Genomic DNA, 24,219 nt, shown 5'->3' with positions numbered 1-24,219 from the left:
GGGACCAGTAGTGGTAGATAAGTTAGGCAATACAGTGCTGGTAGGAATCAGATGCTCCTTCCTCAGAAGGCTGCAAGAAGCATCAGTGATCTGGACAGCACAACTGGCACACTGCTTGGACCTGGCATGTTGGGAAAGTGCTTGGGTCTCTCATTGTGAACCTCCCAGATCACCAGGAGAAGCTCTAGGTGCTGCACAAATGGGGCAAGCTGCCGATCCATTTCCTGAGCACTGAAAAGCCATTGACCAGAGATCTGCTTAGATCAGTCATACAGCAGCCATTAACTGGGTAAGAAGAGAGACTTCCTTAATAGGAACATTCTTAGTTTGGTTGAGGCTGGGCCCGCACGCATCATAACAAACATTCAAAGAGCAAAGGAAAAACTGCAAAAGCGTAAAAGAAAGTAAATCACTGAGGAAACTGCAGAGACCCACCCTCTTCCACAGTCATCTGCTTCAGGCCCTGCTCTGACCCAATACAGCCCCTCTTTAGCTCACAGTTTATACAAGTAGACCATGGAGGATTTCAGGTGACAGCAAGCAAACCCCCCAGATTTGCACATGAAAGCAGGGCAGTTGCAACCTGAAGATGCTGTACTCCGGCTGTAGGTGGGTGAGCTGCACCCTTGCTGTGTCTTGTGGTGTCCTTCCAGGGCCAAGCTGCTGGAGAACAGCACTGGGAGGAAGTGAAATCCCCAAAGTCTGCACAGTACCAGGGCAGAACATGCCTCACAAGGCAGCACTGTTAAATTTAGCTTTCCTAGTGCTGCTTGCTCCTTTTTTGATCCTGTTGACTCAAATAAAACCACCCAAGTTCCTTCTGACTACAAGGATAAAGGTTCGCCCTCCTGCAGATATGACTCTTCCTACTTAAATTAGATCACTTATAATACAGAATTGAAACCACTGATGGAAGGAAGGTAGAAATACAAGCAAAAAGTATCTGAAGTTCATAATGACAAAGCAGTGGATGTCTACTTTGCAGAAGAGCAATTTGCATCTGACAGTAGTGACCTAGGTTTTCTCTTGGAGCAAGCCTGCAGAGCCATCTGTTCAGAAAAAGGGTGCATCAGCTACCGACAGCTCCCAGCACACGCTGATGACTAACACACACCTCTGCTTTCCAAATCTCTAATAGTTGATTGCCCCACCTTGCCAAGAATTCTTTGAGCATCTCTGGCTTCCTCCATCATAACCTTTACCAACAGAGAAATCACAGCTCTGTCATCTAGTAACGGGCTTTCAAATTGCGTCGTTAAAAATCAGTTTAAGTACGTGCAGGGGCACTTTCTTGAAATCAGTGTTCCCCTGATCTACCTTGGCTTAATTCAGCTCATCCAACTTGGGACTTGTGAGCACACAACTTAAAACAGCTTTCTCTAAATCTCTGAAAAACTCCATACTTAAAAAAAAAAAAATAGTTACAAAGGCCCACTTCAATGCATTTTCAGCGAGCTAGCTTACACTTATTAACCTTGTGCCAGCAAACTATCTACAAAACTTGCAGCAGCTTAACCAACAGCTTGTCTGGGAGCACTGAACTGGATGAATCAGCTCACAGATCATGCTGTGCTATTAGGGGCCTGTCCTTTAGTCCCTTCTAGCATGTCATTTTAGGGAAAGGCTAGATTTCCTGGTGCTTCTGTTTCTAGCAGGATGGTATTCTAGACCCTAATGGTCAAAAACCTCATTTGCAACCAACACGTAAGAAATAGTGACAAACATTTTTCTTCTTCTGACAGCACTACTCTTCAGTTTAGACTCCTATCCTTTACACTCACTCAATCCTTTCATTTCATTCAGCATTCTTGAAGACTTTTTGCTGGGCTTCCTTTATTACACAAGATTGCACTGAAATGTCCAAGGACACAGGGCATCCACACCACTTTTTACATCTGCTCCAGTGCCTGTGTCCCAGAGGGGACCAGGGGTCAACACAACTCACCTGGTGCATCTTCACAGTAAATTTTCCTTTTTCACAAGAACATCACATTGATGGTTCATAGTCATCCTGTGATCAGCCAGTACACTGACATTTTTCTCCTTCTCAGTATTTTCTAACTGATGAGGCCCCTGCTTAAGAACAGATTTTTGTTATTAGTCACTGAGCACCCTGTATTGCTGAGTTTCAGCCCATTTCTATTATTCTGGTCTTAGTATTCCTGGTATGATAGTTCTGATCCTTCCACACTGAAGTTGCCTCATAACTTCTGTCCAAAGCATATTTTGTTAACCAGCACTGACTTTTTGATCAAGGGCAATTCATGGAAGTTGTAGGTAAGGTTGAGTACTCCTCACCTCCAGCCATCCCAGTACCTCTGATCTTGGTATTTGTGGTTGTCTCCCAGTACAGCAATTCCCAATGCACTTTGTAATTCCTCCAGCAATCCCCATCCCTTCTAACATGGAGAAAAATTCCTGTCTGCGACTCACATGCTGAATGATGTCCAGTTGGGTAAAAGGACAGAACAAGCTGTGCTGATCAGATTTAAATTGTGAGCTGCAACTACTTAAGCTGCAGAGGGGTGAACACTCCTGCAGTTGCTCATTCTCATTAAAGGAATTGTTTATGTCTAGTCAACTCTAGCAGACTCCTAATAGGGTGAAGTTGGCTTAGATTGAGTTCGTCTGACAGTAAAAACCTCTGCAAGTATTTGTGAATCACCACAGGCACAAGTGTGTTCATGCATCAACAGGGAAAGGCGTAACTGGTCTGAACTCAGATGCAGTTCATGCATGATCAAGGAAGGCCAGCAGGCACACACACTTGCTATGGCTCAGCAGGTGCAGCCACTTCACCTAAAGCCACCTTAAATTGTCTACCCAAATCCTGAGGGTTCTTCTGCAGGATCTGCCCTGGGTTGATGGCCAAAGCTTTTAATCACAGTTTTAATTGAATCAGGGCAACTTTCTTCTCTGTTTACATACACACGGTCCCTCTTTCAACCCACAGAAATTGTACCTCTTATCTGATCAACTGACTGAAAAAGCTAGTGCTGTATTACTGCAATCAGCATGTGCCCCGAGAATGACTTCCCTGCCTTGACAAAAGGGAAAGACATAACACAGATGGTAATCCCGCTAGGGAAACTTCCAAATAAATATGATAGATACCTAACAGCCAACTTCCCAACAGCCTTCAAAATGATTCAGAAGCCCAGTTTCAGTTTCTGTAATTGCAAATGAGACAAAGCACATTTTAAAGATTCTTCTTTGGATTTATTTGGGAATGTAGGCCATACTTTTCTTATAGCTTTCTGAAAATATCACTAGAGGCTCCCAAATTATTATTTCCACAAATAGGAGCCTCTTCACAACTTCCCCTCTGATTTCAGAGCTACAGAAATCAAAGTTGGACGTTCACACGCATTTAGACTTGATGCGCCCAATCACACCATGCAAATTGCCTAGGGTGTGCTCTGACAAGTAATGCTCAGACCATCCCCGAAGCATTCACCTCTCTGCTGATGGTGAAGAAGTGTCCATGCCTTAGACAAGCTCCTTTCCTTTTAGATAGCTATGGAGAGGCACAGCAACCCCCATCCACTTCCCACAGGAGGGGACAGAGGCAAGGCCTCCCTGGAGGGATGGAAATGGTTATACATGTAACACGAGGACGATGGGCTTGGAGCTGTAATAGTGTTTCAGAAGTCTAGGGTATCGCCACAGTCAAAGAGCAAGCAAGCCCCATGGGCATGAGCCTGCCAGGCCAATATGGCTGCTGCTGGGGAACTGCCTTGCATCCAGCCATCACCCACCCACAAAACCCTAAAATGAGATGCCTCTCCTGATCACTTTGCAGCAAGAAAGAAGGTTGTGGACAGTCTGCTCTGAAACCAACGCTTAAATTCACTTTGCTTTAGAAGTCACGCTGCCTGGGCAGACACAAGGACCCCTACCAAGGCTCACCCCACAGCACTGGGACATCTCTTGCTGGTGGCGAGAGAATTCCACCCTATGAAAGCTTCTTGCTTTGTTATGAACTTAGCCACGTGTGACTCATGGAACTTCTCAAAAGGGAAAGCAGTTGCATTAGGAAAAGAATCCAGCTAAACAGCTTCTTTCCTCCTATCCACTGTGCAGTGTCACTGGGTTCCACCCTGCTCCGCAACCTCTCTCTACAGATGGCAGCAGCTAGACAAGAGCATCGGTTTCAGTGGTGTCTGCGGGAACCACCAACCCACATAGGGGCCATCAGCTGCCACAGCCAGTAGCTGCTGGTTTCAAAGCAAGATGTTGTGCCTGACAGGATATTAATAGCATCCTAGAGTCACCTGAGACTATGACCTGGTGCATCAACTACCAGCCCTCCCAAAAGACACCTAGGGCATCACAACCTCATACTGCTCTCTGTCCTACAAAGGCACTTTCTGGGCACCTCATCAGATATCAAACTTCTATTTTACCTACACACAGGAAAAATAAACTGTGCCAAAAGAAAAGTAGCCACACCAACAGCATAACTGACTATTGCTATAGAATGATGCCAGCAAAATCTCTAATTTCAGCCCAGGCTGATAAAAGGCCTTGGGCACCACCATTCACACAGAGCTATTGTTTATCTCCTAGGATCAAGAAAAACTTCGGCCCAACATCATCATATCACAGAAGTCCCCCCCAGCATCACACTGCACTGAGGAAGGGATGGATTCAGGACACAACCTCTGGAGCACAGGCACAGCCTTGCAAGGTCTGAGGCCATCCGGGCAGGAATGAATATTTCTAGGCTGCCAGAGTGAGATGCTGGATTGAGGCATCCCCCATTGCTGCCAGCTGCAACCCTCCCACTCAGAGGTACTGGCAGATGCTGAGGCTGGCAACAAGAGTTGTTGGTGATGGGACCAACCAAGTCTCAATCCAACCTGCAGCACAGGATGTGAACTCTGTATTGAAATCCTTCCCCACGTGAATGCAAAAACAAAGCCTCTTACGTCTGGGTAAAAGATAAAGGTCACAGCAAACCAGTGAGTTTCACAAAAAACAGATAATTCTAAAAGAAAAAGAGAAGGGTTTAGTTCTCTTCAGCGAATCTGAGTCAACTTTTCATCTATGTTTTTTGTGAAACTCCTCTGGCTTTCGGTGACCTTTCTCAGACAGCTGCACAGCACTGTCAGGCTTTGATATTGGAAGTCAAATGCATCACAGAACAACAGAATGAAAGGAAGTGAGCCGGGTGCCATCTGAGAGGTGGATCTGAATATCGCTGGGGCCTGCGTCCTAGAAGACTCAGACCCAGAATGTGATCTATAGGCATAAGTTCTCCACACTTCCAAATGACATCTGCCAGCACGAGTATAGTGTGCCTATCTATGTGGCAAGAACAAACACAGTATTGAAATATCTATTCCTAAGACCCTCACGAGTGCATGATATACCCAAAATAAATGACATAAAAGCACTGCATAAAAAACTCAGCAGGCTGAGTAGCACGTATCTGGAGTCCACTGTGAATACCCAACAAAGATGCCTTGCATGGCTTCCCAGCCCCCTTTAAAGTATGCAGCTGAGGATCACTGCATAACACAGAATCACAGAACTGTACAGGGTTGGAAGGGACCTCAAAAGATCATCGGGTCCAACCCCCCTGCCAAAGCAGGTTCCTCAGAGCAGGCTGCCCAGGTAGACATCCAGACAGGCCTTGAATATCTCCAAAGAAGTAGACTCCACAACCTCCCTAGGCAGCCTGTTCCAGTGCTCCGTCACCCTCACTGTGAAGAAGTTCTTTCACACGTCAGTGCAGAACTTCCTGTGCTCTAACTTGCAGCCACTGCCCCTTGTCCTATCCCCACAAACCACTGAGAAGAGGTTGGCTACATCCTTCTGTCCCCCACCCCTCAGATATTTATATACATCGAGGAGATCTCCTCTCACAGTCTTCTCTTCTCCAGGCTGAACAGACCCAGGTCTCTCAGCCTTTCTTCATAGGGAAGATGCTCCAGGCCCCGTATCATCTTTGTGGCCCTCAGCTGGACTCTTTCCAGGAGATCCCTGTCTTTCTTGTACCGGGGAGCCCAGAACTGGACACAGTACCCCAGGTGAGGCCTGACCAGGGAAGAGTTATGAACTCAGTGGCAGGAGGAAAAGAGCATAAGAACGTCACTTCCTCTGTGGAAGAGCTTTTGAACTAAAAAGACTTGTAATGATGCTTGCAGATGCAAAACAAACCAGAGGATACTGGGTTTTCCTGCTAGCATTACCTCCTCTCCAAGGGACAGCATAGCCTCACACCATTTGGGACAGAAGTGAAGTAGAGGTACCAAGGAATTAAGAGAGACAAAACTCCAAGACAAGAGGTTTTAAGGGAAATCTCTCAAGCTCTGTACAAAGTAAAAAACTCACCTTTCTAAAAAGAGCTTTAATTGCATCCCTGTTATAAGAGAGCTCTTCTCAGATGGAGTCTCATTTCTGGGTGACTTCAATCACCAGTTTCTAATGATCTTTAGCTGCATGATTTCTTCTGCTTGTACCTGTCACTGAGCAGTTTTAGTTTCCTTGGGTGCCATTTTGGAGCAGAGTCACCTTCTCATCTAGGGTACCCTCTCACTACCACATTAGCACCCCACACATCCATTAGCACTTCCAACGCCAGGCAACGTGCTGTAAAACACAGCGTGCCACGTCCCTGGCTATGAAACGGTACAGCAGAGGAGGGGGGGAAATCTTTGCTTTGCTGATTAATGGGGTCAGGCCTTTTTGAGAACTATTCTTTGTGGTTTGGCTGGTTTCCTAATCCACTGCATTAAGCCCTACGACATTCAAGCAGAGAGTTGAAGATACAGTTAAGAAGGCATACATACACCAGTTACTGTAAGCATGCTAACAGGACCCTTCTGTGCACCAGTTCCCATTCTGAAGCGTCTTGTTCCTTCAACAGCATCTTGGTTCATCAGCTATCACATTTTTAATCATCACCCTACTAAGCCCAGAGAAACACCACTCCTGGGCCTGGGATTCATATTTTTCTGCAGAAGCACTGAACTCGGGTCCTCACAATGTCTAGTCAGCAGAGACTAAGGAAAATTGCCCGGTAGGATATGTCGTGATGGCTTTACAAGAGCTCACCTCCCTTTGCTCAAGTGAGCTTCATGCCTTCCTTCCATCTTTTTCATTCTTCCACCCAGTTTGCAGAGGTCTAGCAAACTGCTTCACCCTTTGTCCGCTACTACATATCCCCAGGCCAAGAATGATAGGAATACAGTGCCAAAAAAAATCCCATCTACCTGCTTCCTCTTTGCATCAGTCAAAGCAGAACACCAAGCTGCAGTTAACGAGGACTTCCCAGAAGAAGCTGAGCTAGTCTTGCAACTAGCTGCCCCTGCTCTCTCTGGATTAGTTCCCCTCTAGTAGAGCCCAATATAACAGGCCGTCCTGCATCTGTCTTCGCCACCACGTTGTTTGCACCACTAACAGTGCAATAGCTTCAGACAGACCCGTGCCAAACCTCAATTAGAGAAAACAGAGCTTCTGCAAAGATTACTTTCTGCCATTTGCTTTGTCATCTTTTAGCAGAAAATTTACTGACTCAACACCACATTCCAACAGCAGCACCATGCCTGCCCTCTTTGCCATCAACACATCATGGCTCATTTGACAACCCGGGACGCCAGTGTCTGCTCTTCATTTGCCTAACACACACAGCATGGGCACTGGCAGAACAAATGTCTTCAAAGCCCACGCATTGTGACAGGGTAACACCCAGACTGCAGTTTTTAAGAGACCAACACCCCAAGCGTTGCATCATAGCGTCAACGGAGGCATTGTAATTTGGCAAGGCAGGAATGAGACTAACGTCTCACTGCCTTGTAGATACCATCTAACCCTGGGGAATTTCATCCCACGCTGGCATACTCACAGCTACTGCACTTTGCAGCAGCTGAGTGCAAGGACTGTGCCTGGCAAGGCGTCCCCTGGGGCTGCACAGCAGCAGCACCAAGAGACCACATGCCTGCACCTCTGATAAAGGGACCCTGCAGGTCAGACTGGGGAAGGTGACTCTCAGCGCCTCTCTGTAGTACTTGCACACTTCTCCTGAGCAAAGCTCACACTTGCACGTGAAAGTGCACTCACTAGTGATGCTGAAATCAAAAGCACATGAGGGCCACATGAGTGATGTTACACGTAACCACAAACCACATCAGAGCCAGTCAAACAGCTCATAAGGTGGGAGAAGGCTACAGCTCTGAGCTTGCTTGAAAAAGGATGCTCAGAGGACTCCTACACTTATCAGAGCATTTTTAGGCACTGAAAGAACTGCTTGAAGTGTAAGAGAATGAATCCATCTGATCAGAAAAGAAACAGCTATAGTATTTGGCTCTCAAGGATTTCCAGCTGGTTCTCACTTACAGCAAGATTTTCTGGGACAAGAAATAAGATTCCAAGCTTGTCAACAGAAAAGTCATTGAAGGATTATTTGCTGTCAAACAAATAAGCAACTGCCTTCAAATAGAAGCACATCCAGACTTGTTCAGCATCATGTTTCAGAAACGTCAGAGCCACCCCCAGTGCAGGACGCTGACTGCTTAAGGTTGACTCATCTTTCTCAAGTAGTATTATTAAGGTTTTCACACCCCTGGCTAGCTCTGACACCGTAATTTCACTGTGACACAAAACACGCCTTGTCAGGGCTAAGCATTACCCCAAGCTAAGGGGCTGGAGTCACACAGCTTTTGTTAATGTGGTTGGGAATGTCTCATGAGATCAGCTGGCACACACAAGTTCTCCCACTTCCACCTCTTGATCTCATCTTAACCCTCTGAGAAGTCCTTCCCTTTGTCATCTTCATCTCCGCATGGAGGTCACCTCGCTTCCCAATGACAAGACCAGGCTTACTGCAAGTCATTGTGAGCCTGGGTGATGTCCAAGTCCTCTCCCACCATCTCCAACAAGACTGTCACCGTGACAGTGACAGGGCCAGGCCAAAGGAACAGCTCCTGCCTGGCTGCAACAAGCACGCTGCATCTTCCAAGAATTTTTGCTTGTTGGGAAGAAGCTGGACAAAGGCAACTGCACAGCGCTCTGCTACAGAGGCAGCAGTCCAAGAGTTAGAACAAATATCATGGAACAGAGCATGTAATCAGATAGGACCCCAAATGAAACACAGGAAATCAGTCACGAATAAAAAGCCAAGCAGAAGCCATGGCTGTGAGCAGTAACTGTAGGCACCAATGAGCCATCGTTAACCACAGACACTGTTGTGGTCGAATGTGACCCCGGTTACCATTGCGCCAGCGTGCTTCAACAGTTACTGAAAAATCTTCTCAACCGGGAATAAGAAAGTAAGTCTCTGGCAGGGCACTGCATATTTATTTCCCTTCTTTGGCTCTTCATTTTGCTCTTAGATGGCCCTTCTTTGCTATTCATGTTCCAGCTCCATCTCACTGGCTTTGCCTTCATCACGAGTTGGAATTGCATCCAGTTGAGTCATACAGGAACAAACTAGAGGCTGATGTTGTACTGCACACAGATGTTTAAAAGAAGAAAGCTCAAAAGGAAGGACAGATGCAAATATGAAAAAAGGATGGGACTTGAGGACTCTTCTGGCTGACCACACACATAAAGCAATTCAATCTGGGGAATGACATCAGGTAACAGACCTGCTCTACAGGAACCAGAGGGCTCTGACACTGGCAAGCAGCTCGCAGCCTTCCCCAGAGCCACAGTAAGAAACTGCCCATCACGCAGTGTCCTGGGGCACCCTCAGATTTCAGTGACAGAAGAGGGCATCCCCTCCCTGAGCATCTACAAAACTCAAATAGCTTTCTATCCCCGCTATTCGGAGAAGGCCCAGGACTAGTGGCTCCCGGAGAGGAAGGCTGTGTTGCAGACTGAGCACTCTTGCAATATTTTGCTAACAGTTTCCTGCACAGAGATTCAAAGCTGAGCAAGCCTCAGGTCACACCTGTCCAGAGGCTTCACCAAGCACTGGCTGGGGACTTCCACTCCTCTTGGAGCCAATTCTCCCATTCCCAGATGTCAACCTCCCACACTTGCTCTGCATCCAGCTACATCCTGTGCCTGCTGCTTACCAGACACAGTAGTTAGGACGCTGTTGCAGAAGGTGCTATTTTTCTTCCTCACAGCCTTGGATGCATTTGTACTTCCAAACAGCCCAGTGTAAACAATCTATCTCAGGCTTGGGAATACATCCAGGGCTTATAGATTTAAAAGCTTGAGTACACCAGTCCACGGGGCTTTAAAGTTATAAACAAACTTCATCTGATAAAGCTGGCTACACGAGGATACATGGGTCCCAACTGGAGGGGCAGCACTAACTCCTGGTTTGACACAGCCCAGCTGCAAGGCAGCCAGCTGGGGCTTAGCACTGTTCTCACATTCCTCTGTGCTCTGTCCACGGTTGTGCCAGAAATGTAAGTGTGCACATTTTCATTCCTGGGAAAGAAATGCATTCGTTCTCTCTTCCCGTTCCCTATGCAGGCTGGTGAATTTGTCTGTTACACTCAAAATAGGTGTCTTCCTGGGTAACAGCAGCAATGTCTTCCCCGAAGTGTGGATTCTTGGGTTTCCTCACAGGGTATATCAAAGCTTGCCCAATACCAGGATTTAAAGAGTATCCGTCCCAAATAATTACCATAGACTGCCTTGCTAACTGGAAGGGAAATAAAGAAAGGGAAAAACAAAAATAGGATCACCAAGAGACACAATCTGCTCCGTGCTTTACAAACAGTCTCTGGAATAAAGCCCAATCATCATTACTCTAATTGGCCACAGACATCCTTAGGCAACATCTTCCTGAAAGCCCAAGCTTCCTTCAAGAAAAGCCAGAAATAAGTGTTCTTTTAATAGGTAAACCAGCTCTAACCAAGTCCCAGAACTCTTTCAGCACCCAAAAGGCTGAGACACCCAGAGAGTTCCTGTTTGCCTGGAGCACTTCTTTGCTCCAGCCAGTAAACAAGCCCACTGAAGACAGCTGTGGGTTCACGAGCTCAAAGTTCACAGCAGCTCAGACCAGGGTGTGAGAGCGCTGAACGCTGTGTGCCCTGTGATTGCTGCCAGCAGTCACTGCAGCCCAGCCCCAGCTCAACAACACATCCGTTCTGTACCCTGAGGAGCAGCGTGGTGGTACCCGAGCTAGCTTGGGTGAGGGAAACCACATAGCCCCTTTTTCCTCACCAGGGGAACAGAGCTAAACCTGCAGACACCCAGCCTGGCTGTGTTGATGTACCCCTAGAAGTGCTGCACAGAGCAGACTGCTCTCAAGAAAACATGCACAGCTCCTTTCAGGGGATTTGTCTTCACAGCCATGTCTTTTTAGTGCAGCATCTTCCATCAACAAATGTTTACCCAAGCCAACATGTTGCTACTTTTGAGTGCAGAAGTGCAAGTCCCCCTCCCTGCTGCAGACAAGCAGCTACATCACACGAGATGCTGCAGGTGGTCTGCTCCAAAGCACTGGCCTTGTTGGCATGCTGGTGGGCAGTGCTCGCTGCCCTGCCTGTGACTTGGCTAGCAGGCTGGGTTTAAATCAGGCAACGTGCACGGCATGGGTCTGGTGTGCACCTTTAAAGAGCACGGCCATGTTTCTGGGAATCTAAAACACCCCCAGCTCTGATCAGTCACTCCCAGGCAGAGACAGGCTCCAGCTACAGCCCAAGGAAGTCCTTTGACTCGGACTGTGTGTGCATCTGGTGTGATGCAGTATGAGGAGCACACCATGTAATGGCCATTTTCCCACAGCTGCACTTCCTCTCGAGCTCTGCTGCACTCCCAGAGCTCCACCATCACACCAGCAGGCTGGAGCTCAGGTGTGGCTGGGTCCTGGGCCCGTATCTCCTCAGCCACAGGTTGCATTGGATTAACACACACTGCTGTAAGGGGGCACAGTCCCACAGCCATTCCCCATCACTTCGCAAAGTCAACACGAGGGGGACGTGCTACTCCCTCCTTGCCCATGCTGGTGACATTCCTACCTCAAAGAGTACCCTGCATTTCTACAGTCCAGGTGCCTGGGCTCACCTAAAGCCCAGCCACTGAATCCTCTGCTTCCCTGCATGTCAGAGACATCAGAAATGTGTGCAGGGAGCCTTGTACATCCCCTGGGACAGTTCCCCAAACCTCTGCAGCAGGGCCACATGCCCTGGGCAGGCTAAGGCGATGCTCCAGCCTGAGCTGAAACAAGGGCAGAAGAAGGGAGGAGCAGAGAAGGAAGGGTCCACACAGACACAGAGAGGTGTCAGGGGGAGCAGAGCAAGAAGGGATGGGGTTTGGGGATGGAGGGACTGTTCCTGCACCAGACCAGCATGCAGCGAGCTCAGCCAGCCCCAGGAGCCCTTTAGGAGGAAGAGCCCAGGATCCTTCCTCAGGTGCAGACTCTCGCTCCAGGGACAGCTCCGCGCTTTCGAGCAGGCTTTGAAGCCACCCTGCTCTATCGCAGACCTTCCCTGCCCTCTAGTGGGAGAATCTTGAATGGGGACAAGCGTTAGGAGAGCCTCTTCCTCCTCCTCTTGTCCCTCCCATCATGCAGCACCCTACCGCGTCTCGCGGAGGTAAAGCAAAGCAAGCTACCTCAGCTTGGGAACGCAGCTCTCTGGGGTGGGACGCGGGTTCAACGAGCACACCTGGGAATTTGGGGGAGCAGAGACACATCACTACCAGCAGTGGAGCAGGGCATCTTGAAGCTACCTTAACCTTTGCTTTCAGGGAGACCTGAGCCCTTGCTCAAGGAAAGCAGATGCTGTGCTCAGTGACATAGGGCTGCTGGGATGGTGTGGAGGGAGATCAGACCTCACTGTGTACAAGGAAAATCCTGGGCAAGCTTTGCAGACTTTCTCAGAGGACCAGAGCCTGGACCTGAAGCGTGATATCTTTAAGAAGTTTGCATTTCCCTCTGAAATGAGGCTTGAAAGCTCTCTGGTACACAGCTTAATGCCCACTTCATAGGCAAGCTGCAGGCTGGAAAGCAATTTCTTGCCAGTGGAAGCACAACTGCACCGACCTCTCACTGCAGGGACTGAGCCATACCGTGGAGGTGGGGTCAGGCCTACGACTGGAAAGATTCACTGTAGGCAAAGAGCAAAAAAACTCTCCTCTGTCGATAAACAAAATAAACTTCCTTGCAAGGGACAGACTTCACTGGGGTTGCACAGGTTCTTTGCTAGGAGCTCTGGTAGTGATCATACAATGCATTCCTAAAGAGTGCTGTGAGGTTGTAGGATTACTCTGGCTCCTCAAGCCACACTTGGTCATGCACCATCCCACACTGTGCTGCAGGACCCTGCCTCTGACCCCGTTCTGTTGCAGCCACCCTTCTGTGCTCTCCAAACAGAACTGTGATTTTTAAATCTGTGCCCCATCTCTGCTATTTATGAGCCAATAAACTCATAAACCACAGCTGGGAGCGCTGCACATCAAACCCTGGTTTGTACAGACATCTAGCGGTCCCTGCTCGAACTTCACCTGCACCACATGTTATGGTGCAGGACCAGCACCAGAATTTATTTTATTGTCAAAGTAAAACCAAAGCACAGCCCCCGGGACTGCAAAACGGAAAGCAGCACTTCCTGAGCTGCCTCAAAAGTCCCTTACCTTGGCTCTCCCACAGCAGCCTGTGCTGCGGGGATGTGCCACAGGCACTGCTGTGTCCTGCAGGGATGTGCTGCGGGCACCAGCGTGCATCTCTGGTGGGAAAAAAAGCCACCACTGTGACTTTTGGCAGCCATACCCTGCCAGGGTGAAGGGGCAATGCTGAATGTGCATGGAGCAAGGTGTCTTTGAACAGCCTGTGCTGAATAACAGCACATCTCACTTCAAAGCAGTTTATGCATTGCCCTGTCAGATACTTTGGAGCTTCCATCACAGCCAGTTTCAGCCTTAATTTGTGTTTCTATCCTGCCACTTTGAAATGAGAATCATCTGTCTCCAGCCCCAGAGCACCATCAAGATCAACTCGGTGTTATTTCAGAACCAGGATGGTAGGGGAGTGAATGGGAGTGACTGTGGTGTCACACCTGTAAAGGTTCAGCCAGTACAATCAGATGGCCCTGGGTCATCACATCCAGACATGCAGGGGGGACAGGAGAATCCCTGACTGGTCACTGCTTTGCTGAACACAGAAATCAGATGGGGGAAAAATCAAGTGTCACGAAGTATCAGGACTGCCTTGGCAGCAGTGTATGCACCAGACTCTGAACCCATAAACTGCCTTGCTCTTGTTTTTCTGAGGTTCCAGTTTAAAGCAAACAGTCCCCAAAATGGCACGAGACAGTTATCCTATTGCTCTGGGAGGCCCTGCTCCTCCTAACCTGCCTGCTCTGGGCTTCCCCCATCACGCTCACACTGGGGCATCCTTGTCTTGCTCTGCACAGAACACGGTTGCTCCATCCCACGTGTGACACTGTGCTACACACAGCTGCCACGGAGGAAGGGGTTGGAGAGCAGAGAAGAAGAGCAGGCAGCCTCAAAGGGCAACCCAGCACAAGGCAGGAAAGAGAAAAGCCACCCCCAGGAGGAGTCCCCGCTTGCACCGTGCAAAGGTAACCCAGTCCCAGGCTGCAGCTGAGGAGCTCGGCTTTTTGATCTCCAGAGCACATTTGAATTTGAGGAGGTGGGGATGCCTCTGGAGCTGCTGCAAGCAGCCATTTGAGAGGTGTCCCACCGCCTCTAAAGCTAAGGAGGAGCCACCATTATCAACTGATTATCTCGCAGTTTCCTGGAGGGGTGACGGTCTGAGTCACTTGGCAGTGGGAGGGTGGTTTCTTCATGTGCTTACTGGAGCAGCTGAAATGCGTGGGCAGGGTAAAAACAATGCAGATATAAGTGATTATGGGGGCAGGCAGAATCTCCAGGAGCATGGTATTTTTCCCTACTTGTTGGAATATGTCTAACATTTATCACATCAGTGTGTCAAGAAGCCATTTGCACCTGTCCTCCCCCGTGCCATGGTGGGTAAACAAGCACAGTGTCTGTATCCCAGAGTTCAGGGCCCTTTGGTCTACTCCATGCCATGCTGCTCTACCATTTGCATTTCTCCTCTGCCTGCACACATCTTTATTGCCAGTTACCACATGGGGAGAGGACAGGGCCATATCTCCTTTTGGTCACAGCTCTCCAACTTGCTCCCACACACTCACAGACAAGGACATCCTCATCAGCCCTGCCTCACTCTCTGTGGCTGCCAGAAACAAACCATATAGGATGGGCAAAACACCTTCCCAGCGTAGCCCAGTAGCTGCAGCTGTTACGTACAAATCTCTATCCTTCAAAAGTTACCAATGCACCTTTCATCTCACCCAGAATAAAACCATCTGCATAACAACAAAGCTCAATGCATGAGAGAAATAACAAAGACTGTGCTCCATTGCACTGGCCACCCACACCACTCCTCTGCCATACCCACCGCCTATGCACCCAGGCTGAGAGGTAGCATTTCCATCAGGAGTAACACTCACGGAGTTACCATTCTGCAAATAAACATACTGAAGTCAAAAACATGGTGTAAAACCTCAGGGGAAAAGGCATCATGGGAGCATTCTAGTCCTAACAACAGAGTTCCTGGTAGCACAAAGATCTTCTATCATTGTGGAAGATTTGCAAGGAGTTTGAAAAATCAGTTCCCTTCACCAGCCAGAATGGTAAAGATACAGACAAGGTGTTCCAACAAGTATTTAAGTGGGCTGTCTCCTGCTAACAGGGAAACAGGTAACACTATGTTGTCCCAGACCTGGTGACAAACACACATCCCGTGGTAAGGATGAGTAACCCAGTACAGTTGCAATGCAAAGACAAAAGGGTTTCCGAAAGAAAAAGTAAACTAGCTTTGCTGGGAATGTGTTTCACTATGCCCGTTGCATCACCACTTTCTCTGGAAGACCCAAGGCTTGAGGCTAACCCAGAACCAGACATCACACTTGCACTGCACCTATCAGCAAGACAAAGTCACTGCTCGTGGTGGAGCAGGCAGGAGCAAGAGGCATGAGCCACCAAAGCTGCATGTCACTCAGAGATGGTATTTTTCCTACTTTAAAAGAAGCTCAATTCAAACAGGAGACACGACAACCCCTAGACAAAACTCTGGTTGCACAGCCACATCTCACAAGGTGTATAAGTCACTTCAGCATAGATGAGAAATTGAGACATTAAGGGATAGACAGAGCACTTCAAGGTAAGAGGAATGAGCCTTCCTCACCCAAAACCTTTCAAAACACCTGCACAGGAACTTATGGAAGGAGGGCTTCCACCCTACAGCTTCACTCATCAACCACATTTCACATCGGTGCTACATCAAGAGGGCCTCACTCTAAGCACAGCTTTGAAGTCCCTTACAGGAAGATGCTCAGCTTTGACATTTAAACCATGGCAAAGAGGAGAACATTCAGGTTACTAACATGATTAAAGTAAGAGTTTTGCATTTCATTTACCTAGCACAGCTAATCCAAAACCTCCTAGTTTCTTTAACATGTTTCAGACCCACTGCAGAGAGAAGGCTGGAAATACTCTCAGCTGAGGCATAACAGGGCAAAATGACAAGGTGTGGACTGAGGTTAAAAAAAAAAAATCTTTATACAAGGACTGTTGCCATCTAATTCTGGAGCACCAACATCCATTCATTCTGAATCCTGCTGCTGCTCTGTTTTTGGTACAGGCTACTGAAATACAGAGGCATTTGAGTGTGGGTAGAGCTGCTCTCTGATGTAGTGGTGTGGAAAAGGACTTTTTTTTAATGTCTAATGGAAATACCTACTGCCATTGGGACTGAGAGTACTTTATCTCACCAAATCAGCTTTCAGAGGGGAAGCAAGCGCACCACACTGCTTCTGATCAAACAGTGCCTGAGAGAGCTTGAGACAAACCACCTAGAGATGTCCCCCAACACCACTCCTAGGATCAAAGCCATGCCAGGCAAGGCAAGGCAGCCAACCTGGCCATGGAGCAGGGCCCCCTCCCTGCCACAAAGCTGCAAGGTCTCTCTCCCCCTTACCTTGCACAGCAGCGCCTGTTACGCTCCAGCACATCCCAGTCTGCACCATTGGATTACAGCAGAAGAGCTGGGAGTTTTCCAGTGAGGTGCCTACACTGCTGGGCAGCCCCGCACACAAGTGTAGTCACTTAAGTCATTACATGTCCAGGAGCAGCCTGGGGGGAAGCAGGAAGAGAGGCCAGGTCAGGTAAAATCAAGACTGAAATCACAGGTGGTTTCCTTTCTTGTAAACACTTTTATCCTTCTGCAGCTGCTGGTTAGCTGAGTTTCACTCTCTCCCCTTTGCATTTTCCTGTGCAACAAACATGGGCAGGATTCACATCTGGGTCACTGGCCGCAGAAGAATATTTTTGTGACTGCAATCCCAGAGGTTTCGGAGGCACCCACTCCTGTGGGGATGCGTGGGGAGGCCTGTAAATGGTGATGTGGAGCTGCACTTTAGCAAAGGTCACAGAGGCACCCCTCTCACTACATTCATAACTAGGCATAGTTATGCACAGGCAGCATGGAGGAGATTTTCAGAGCTGTGGGGCACAAATCTCTCTGCAGGCCAACAATCAAATATCCTTGTTGAAGGGAATTCTGCTGTCTTCAGCATTTGTCCAGCCTCTGTACTGCTACCTGTCCCAAAGCTCAAACACGGTTCTACACAGCACCAGCTCCTGGGGCAGACCAGAAGCCCCAGCCTCTGCCTAATCTCTGGCACTGCCCAGTAACAGATAGCTGGTGCATTATGAAGAACCAGGCTCCCCCTTTTGGAGTGCATTATCAGCACCCAGATATTAGTTAGCACAAAATGTAAGTCACCAATTATGCCTTAGGTCTCCATGGGGACAATAGACTTTAGGATTTAAAGCATGAAGGTAAAAGAGCACAAAACCTCACCTCCTCTCCAGCGCAGAATAACTAAACCAGCCACCACCCCCTGTGCCTTGCTTTAAATACAATTAGGATTGTTAACCTTTGGCTGAAACTTGTTCTCCACACAGGTGTGAGGACACCTCCAGTCAGAATTCTGCAGTTTAATCATGCCTCCCTGTGCAAACCAAGTGTTTTGTTTTTCACCCACTTAGGCTGTTTTTCACCTGTGGATCTCAGGCCTTTCTCCAGCAAGAGAAAGAGCTTTCTGTATCTCTTTTTCCCAAAATAGCAGTTACAATCCAGAACTGAATTGCTCCTCGGAGTCCTTAAACAATATAGTTTAAGCTGCAGTCTCACTACGAGGTAGATGCTACAGAAGCTGGTTAAGAGGTAGGAGGGATGAAAGTCACCCGCTGCCTTCTTTGCTCTTTGCTTCTCTTTCTGCCTGCTCCAGCTCAAAGACACTTCTGCTCCCTCCCACAGATGAGCCACGAAGAATTGCTTGCCAAGGCCAAGCCTAGCTGCTTTTAGGTGTATTTTGCTGTCTCTTTAGCAATAGGCTAGAACCCTTAGGGCCTGCAGACTCAGGTTGAAATTAAAAGCACCTGCAAGCCTAGCCTGCAGAGAACACCTGTGAGCCATTCAGACCACACAGACACCTTCAGCTCCTCCCTGTTGACTGCTTTCCCACTATTTGCTTGGCTGTGACATTAGCTCTTTGGGCACTGTAACACCTACTGTCACATGCCACTTGTGTGTTCCCAGTCTCTGTAATCTCCTTCTCTTCCAAGGATTCAAAGTTAGCACATAGTTTCTCAGAAACCTCTTTCAGACTCTTAGATATGAGGCCCCTAGGCAAGGTTAGAAATCAGAGAAAATCTTATTACTGCATGTTTATTTTTTCCTCTCACCTTTTTCCAGTTCTCACAGCAGGCCCAGGTTACCCAAAAATAGTCTTTTCCAAACCTATGAGAGTTCTCTTGACTTCATTTAGGACATTATTTATTTATTTACTTATTGTGTGCTTAGCAATGAATGCAACAGTGACCCATCCCTTGGCAAGGTTAGGTTATCAAAGACATAGCAAGAGCCATGGAAGGCTGCAAACTAGGTCCAGTGAAGAGGTATCGTGGGATGCCTCTGCTGAACAATTCAGACCCGTTGCTTTCACTTCAATTCTGAGCGCTTTGCTAATGAGCCAACCTAAACTTTCAATTTGATATACTTCATATCACAGTCAGCCCACGCTGGTCCCAAGAGAACTATGTGAAAACCTTCAAAAGAAGTGGGAAACGTCCAGTCCCGAAGATGTTTAATACAGTCTCATTTGCCTGAATCTGTGCAGGGATACAGCTGGAAGTAGCATTATTCTGTCTACCTGGTGAATAGTCTCAGTAAGGCATTACTGGCAATAGCCATCTCTAACTTCTTTGGACTCAGACAAAATGCTTATTTGGATCTTAATCTTCTTTTGAGTCTCCCATGGATTTTGCTTTTAAGATTACTCTGACTTCAGCTTCCCATTGAACATTCACAAAGCAATCCAGGCATGTTTTTGCCAAAACCTACTTTGGCACAGTCGCATTTGGTATCTGCATCCAGAAGTCACATATTAACAAGCCTGAAAATTTGCATGTGAAAAGCAGGCTGTTGGTTTTAATTGTGCCCTTTAAGCCTCCCTTCCACGGTATTCAAGACCTTTGTATATTTCTTTGCAGCAGTTCATAAATTGTCCTGCCTTCAGATCTTTTTTCCTGTAAAGCGTTTCCTGAGAGCATTCATCCAGCCGTGACTGCAAGGTGCAGGCTGTGCAGCAAAGCAGACTGTCTCCCAGGCTATGGGCCTCACATCCCCGATACCCCATATCAAAACTCTTTGAGGCTCTTCAGACTCTATCCCAAAATTAAGATGTGACAATTCTTTGGAGCAGGAGGGGGGAATTAAGATCACTACCAGAAGCACTCTAAACCCTGCTGGCTGTCCTGTCCCTGTCCTCAGTAACCTCTGCTTCCTGCCCAAGGTACCTCAATTTCCTGTAGCTGTGTTTACACGAAATAAAGAGGAAACATTTTCTGTTTCTATCTGTTGTTCTAATGAGCCCTGAGCTGTTTATCACGATCGCTGTTGTTACGTTCCCTTCCAGGTGGCAGAGAGCCGTCACGGGGAATGGCCCGCCGCAAGCACCTACGGGTGGAACAAGCCTGTCACCCCAAAAGGTGCCTAGAATGGGGAGGAGCTGTTCAGCCCCTCCTGCACATCCTCTCCTCCTTGCTTTCTGCTGGAGGAGAGCTTCCCTGAAATAAGACTCTCTCTGAGTGCCAAGACGCCACCTGCTTGGAGCCAGCATCACTTCCTAGCGGAGCCTCCCCAAGCTCAGGGATCTCCAAGGGAGGAGGCAGGTTTTGTGGAGAACGCACACTCATGCGAGGGCCTCACCCCGTAGCCACAAGCCAAATCTGTCTCCCAGGCACAGGGCAAGCCATGCTTCTGGAATTAAGATAATCCCATGGTAACCCTGGCAGCCAGGCAGACATTAGCACTAGCCCTGCTCTGGTCCCCAGGATCCCACAACCCACCCCGAGACTAAAACCAACAATCCCAGGGAAGAAGGTCTCCTCACAGCTGAGATTATCAGCGCTTCCTGCCCCCGCCACCACTGCGCATCATGGAAATGTTTGAACGTCACCTCCCACCCAGCAGGCAGGGCAGCGCAGGCGGTCACCGCAGCCATGCAGGAGACATGGGTCCTCTCCAGAGCAGGCAAAACACCAGCCTGCAGCAGCACGGGGCGAGCCCAGGCTGGGGGTGCCAGGTGACACCACTGCGCGCCCTCGGTGCTGTCCCAGGAATCATCTGGTCACAACGAATGGGCTCTGCTGCAGCATCAGGCAGGCAGCTTGCTGAACAGGAGGGAGGAAGGAGTTTCCGAAAGGTCCCAGAGTTAGGTACGGGCCATGATGCTAAAGCCCCGGGGCTGGGGAAGACTCCATCACCCTTCGTGGAAAGAAGGGCTTGATCTCACCACAAGCCCTCACCACCATCAGATGTGATTCACCCGTCCCAGGAGAAGAGTCATTTGCAGAATGCAAATATTTATGAATCACCTGTGTGCCCTGCTGTCTCCAGGACTGTTTTGGAAGTATCACACCACCCAGTCACAGTGCCACATTGCCCTGGCAGATGAACGTGATAACACCACAGACCACAAGTCCTCCTGGCAGCACTGCATGACAGGGCCAAGTAGTTCAGGCAGGACAGAGACACTGGCTTATCTCCAGGGTTAGTGGTGCATGTGCAATGGTGCTGGAGACTGGAACTGCCCTACCTGCAGATGAGACCTGTGTGCAGCATTCCTCTTGCCACCGAAGATTTTTTTTCATCTGGAAGAACCTTGGCTTCATTCGGTGTGGAGACCCCTGCCAATGTTCCTCAAAATCCTAATTCTCCCTCAGGCCCTTGGGTTTGGATCCTTGTTCGGGCTCCCTCCTTGATTGCAGGGTTAATGTGCGTGGCCATGCCTTTTACCCTCTCTGTTACCCATCAGTTGAAAATGCCCCTGTAAGATGACCTTGCCCACGAACTGCAAAGAGTCAGCTCAGTGTAGTGTCCTCAGGATACCAGGCTCTGAGACAAAGGACACTATTTTTGTGAATCTAAGGCAACTGCATCCCCAGGCTGCAGCTTCTGGTGCATCCCACACACCTGCATGTGGGAATCACAGCACCTGCATGAGCTCTCTGACCATCCAGGCTGATCTTGAAGGCCTTCTATGTAATTCCTCCCTTCTCTGTGGTCAGCCCCCACGCCCTCCCTCTCACAGTTTCCCCTTGCTGTCAAGGAGTTCAGGGCATTTCCCACTCCCCAGTGCTTGCCACAGCCCCACACATCATAACCCCAAACACATCTCCTGGCTACTCACCCATGTCACTCTTCCTCCAGGCCTTGCAGACACAGCCATTGGGGTGTTCACACTCCTCAGCTGCCAGGTCCCACCTGTGCAGGCAAAGCAAAACTCTTTGGTAAAGTAGAAGGACACTAAAACCTTGCTTACAAGATAAGTGAAGTATTTTTACAGACCACCTTTCCACCACTGTATTGTAGCCACCTTTGGGTGGGATAAACAGCCCATACAATATTAGTTTCTCTGCCTTATCCTTTCTCCATCAGCAGTGCTTCTTTTGGGGCATTTGCAACTATCTGCACATGCTTACTGCCACAGCACAAGGAAGGCTGGAATGCACTGGATGAAACTCTTCCAGGCACAAGAAGCTGTTCCTTCCTGCATTTTCTTTCTCCACCTCCAGTCATATACCCTCCTTTACCTGGGCATACAGCTATCCACCATAAAAGCTGCATGGAGAGAAGATGCCTCTAGAGATGTTGCATCTGCTTTAGATACCGTAGTAAGTGAAAATTAGTTCACTTTTGGACATTCATCCACATACACACATGAACAATTGGCTGCAACCTGCCAGCATTCACTATTTAGGCTATTTTTCACCTACTACAGGTACTGCATCTTCAGTCAAGCTCCCACTCCCTGCTCATCTCAATGCCAGCTACTTATTCCAGTATCTTGCTATAACTAAGCATCTCCCTCAGAGGGAACTTCAAAATAAAGTACATTCTGGACTTAAGTTCATGCAAACATTAACAAAGGTGAAGGGGAAAAACAAACAATAAAAAACACACACACACACAAAAAGGATAAGAAAAATATGAGTCATCACAGATTGCTGAGAGGACTTCAGTGACACATGCAGAGGTGCACATACACCCCATGATGCCACCATACATCAAAGCACACTAAATGCTGACAAGCAACATATAAATCATCAAACAGGATAACAATAAGAATCATGCGTCACCTGAAAAGGCATTAAAAAAAAAAAGCAACCAGAAATAAAGAGCAAAGAAAAATACAATGCAGAGTGGTGCAAACCCCAGCTACAGATTTCAGCTGCCAGCAAACACTGCGTGGGAAAATGCTGCCTGAAGATCAAACATGCATTTAAAAAAATAAAAAAAAAAGGTACTTCACACTCCGAAGTTTTCTTATTTCAAAGGGGAAATTTGCTGCAACAAAGAAGGCCCAGCAATAAGTAAACGAAGAGTGAACTATCCTTTCATGCTTTTACACCTGCAGTCAAGTTCTCAAGCCCCTGTGTCATCTGTGCAAACGATGCAAAGGAGTTTGGTCTCAGGATCTTTGTCAGGGCATTCCTGGGACATTTAAGCCACAAAAATGGGCTGCAAGTCTCTATGTGATAGCTGGGAAATGCACTTTCTAGCAGGGCTCCATGGCACAGCAGAGATGCAGCATTCCCTACAGACTACCACACTGAGCATTTGTTCTGTGTGGGGTTTGTTCTGGTGGATTGACAGAGCAGCAGGCAAACAGGCTTCTCCCCAGGTGGCCAAAAGCGTAGCAGTAGTCCCTGCGAAACTCTTCCCTCACAGAGACCACCGGGACACTGCTAGCACCATTACTGTGCTGATGATTTCACATTTGTCAGCCCAGCAGTGAGACTGAAGGCAGGTACCTGCTGCCAAGGCAGTTATCTGGCTGCACTTGGCTTTGTGCATCTGTCATCTTGCAGTTGTCATCTGCTTTCAAGGGGAGGAGGGAACCTGCCCCATCCTCAGGGAGGTACTGAGCCTGCCTGAGGAAAAGGTCCCGAGACTGTGGGGAAGGTAGGGAGAAGAGTCCCAGGGAGGAGCTGTAGCACAAAGACAAGCCTTGGGGCCAAAGAAGACCTCACTGGGGCAGCAGGGGTTCACCAGTGCCTTGGTCCAAAGCCCCAGCTGTGAGGACTGAGTGGGCAGGTAAACCTCCATGCATCTGTTTTGTTCTCTCTCCTTGCTCTGAGAGTTGCCTCTTACTAAAAAGGGGTCCTTCTGAGTTTCTATTCAGGCTTTCCTTTCCAGTCACTAGCTACAAGTTCACAGCAGCAATTTCATTTTTAACAGACATCAGACTACTGGCCTCTCCTCAACGTGCACTCAAAAATTTAAACTATGGTTAAAACTAATGCTTTAAACTATTAGTTAAAACTAACATCAGTAGCTTGGGCAGTTCCAGTCAGAAACAAAAATATCAGATGTTCTCCATACAAAGCCTCCAGGCCTTCTGGGTTTACGTTTGATGGGCTAGCTTTATGTTCAGCTGACTAGCCTCCATTGGAAACAAAATATTATGTCATGGATATGATACTATTGTATTCTATTTCTTTCCAAATGTAAACCCAAAGCACTGCAAGTGTCCTGCCAGTCACTGACAGTTTCATCTGCTACAGCGCTGGCTGCAATTATTTTTAGTTTTACTCCATTTAAGGGGAGTAAAAAAGCTGTCTATACACAAATATAGTGCTTATTAATTACTAATTTTCCTTAACAAGTTTTTCCTCTTAAGTTTGGTGTGATGC

At 48.1% G+C, this 24,219-nt stretch overlaps 1 long non-coding RNA gene across 6 annotated transcripts in view; it reads right to left on the bottom strand.

Annotated features, from left to right (window-relative positions):
• Positions 1-18,311, bottom strand: part of LOC137860267 (uncharacterized) — a 132,975-nt gene extending 114,664 nt beyond the window's left edge. The window contains exons 1-3 of one of the 6 annotated variants that reach the window (XR_011098800.1): positions 17,895-18,311; positions 16,934-17,088; positions 1,946-2,076 (exon numbers count right to left, since the gene is read on the bottom strand). This is a non-coding gene — a long non-coding RNA (uncharacterized lncRNA). Of the gene's footprint in view, positions 1-1,945; positions 2,077-16,933; positions 17,089-17,818; positions 17,850-17,894 lie in introns of those variants that run through there. The other 5 variants (XR_011098801.1, XR_011098797.1, XR_011098799.1 and 2 more) reach the window with 5 other exon arrangements.
• Between the last annotated feature and the right edge of the window lie 5,908 nt (positions 18,312-24,219).

This window comes from Anas acuta, chromosome 8 (genome assembly GCF_963932015.1).
Source record: "Anas acuta chromosome 8, bAnaAcu1.1, whole genome shotgun sequence".
Classification (NCBI taxonomy): domain Eukaryota; kingdom Metazoa; phylum Chordata; class Aves; order Anseriformes; family Anatidae; genus Anas; species Anas acuta.
Note: the sequence above shows the minus strand (reverse complement) of the source record. Positions and strands in the feature narration are given on the sequence as shown.